The following is a 1,601-nucleotide window of genomic DNA, read 5'->3' on the forward strand; positions in this document are numbered from 1 at the left end:
TCATCTACCCATCCATTCATTCACTCACTCACCACCCTCTGCCACACACCTCTCCTGACCATCCCTTTTCATTAACTATCACTGGCCCCAAGATGTCCTTGCTAGGAGAAGGGCATCACTATTAATTCATGCAGGTCCCAGCCCCACACTCCACACTGATTGGTGGCTGTCTCCTCCTCCCCACCCCAAGGGTGACCCTTCAGTTCCCCCTCAAATCTATCCCAAATTTACCTGATTCATCTTGACCAGGGCCAGCCCTTCTCTCCCCCAATGACCATCCCGCCTCCTCCCCACACAACCACTGGGATCAGGTCCCTTTCAGGCTCAAATCTCCCCCATGGCTCCCTAATGTCCTCACCATGAAGATCTGACCCCTCCCTGTGGTATCCGAGGCCTTGCCCTTTCACCTTGGTTCCTCTGCCTCCATTCTGGGGGCTCCCGCCTCATCGCTTCCTTAAATACACCCTGTGCAGTCCCACCTCCCTACCTTTGCCCCTGTTCTCCCCTGCCTAGAGTGCTCCTCTCTCTTTGTCCATCAACTTCACTCCTCCTTCTGGTCACACCCAGGGTCAGGGGATCCATCCCAGAGAGTCAGGGTCCTGTAGAAGACATTCAGAGAATCTTCTGGATCTTTATGACACCCGGCAATGGGAGGCATGAGGCTGTGGCTCTGGTCACCCTCACAGCCCCCTGCCCAGCTCTCATGGGCCACCTGCTCCCCAGTACAAGTCCAAGGTGAGGGGCAGGGGCCAAAGCATTGTTGGGTCCCCCTCCCTTCCTTATATTCACACGTGGGAGTGCCAGCGAAGTCAGGCCTGGGGAGCAGCTGGTGGAACTGCTGCTTCACCATCCACTGAACACCCACTACGGTCAGCATCCCCTCCCTCATCTGGAGAGGTTAATAAGCCTCCCATCCCATCTCCAGGGAGACCCCCAACCCCAGGCCCAACCAGCAGGCCCAGAAGGAACTCCCAGGGAGAATGAATAAATGAATGAATGAATGAGCCCTGATCCAGGCCTGGGTGGGGGGATCATGGTGAACATGGACTTGTCAACACAAGCTGGGATGAGGAAGTGAGGTGTGTGTGAGGGGTCTAGCTTGAGTGATAAGTGCTTCTCCCTCCTGCCACATCTGAAATGCAGAGAGGAGCTGGGTGGGGTGGGAGAGTGAGGGTGTCTAGTCACACTCCAGGAGAAGGTACCCACTTTAGAGACAAATGAAAACAGATGTCAGGAGGGTGGCCCTGAAGTCCCAAGTCCAATTACATTCTCCCCATGAACAATCGTGGCCCAAATCCATACCGGCACTGTCTTCTAGCAGGTTCTACCACCATGCCACATCCCCTGACACCCCCCCCCGCCCCCCCCCACACACACACTCATGGGAATCTGTCCATAGCATTAATTTCTCCCCCCTAATCCAGAATATATTTTTTTCCATTGATTTTTTAGAAAGTGTGGAAGAAAGGAGGGGGAGAGAGAAAAAAAACACATGGAAATGAGAATAACTCCATTGGTTGTTTCTAAGTTCAGCCCTGCCAGTGCCCAGAATCTAACTCAACAAAGGACATGCCCCTTACTGGGATTCTAACTGAGACCTT

The sequence above is a fragment of the Myotis lucifugus genome, unplaced genomic scaffold, assembly GCF_000147115.1.
Source record: "Myotis lucifugus unplaced genomic scaffold, Myoluc2.0 scaffold_383, whole genome shotgun sequence".
NCBI classification, from domain to species: domain Eukaryota; kingdom Metazoa; phylum Chordata; class Mammalia; order Chiroptera; family Vespertilionidae; genus Myotis; species Myotis lucifugus.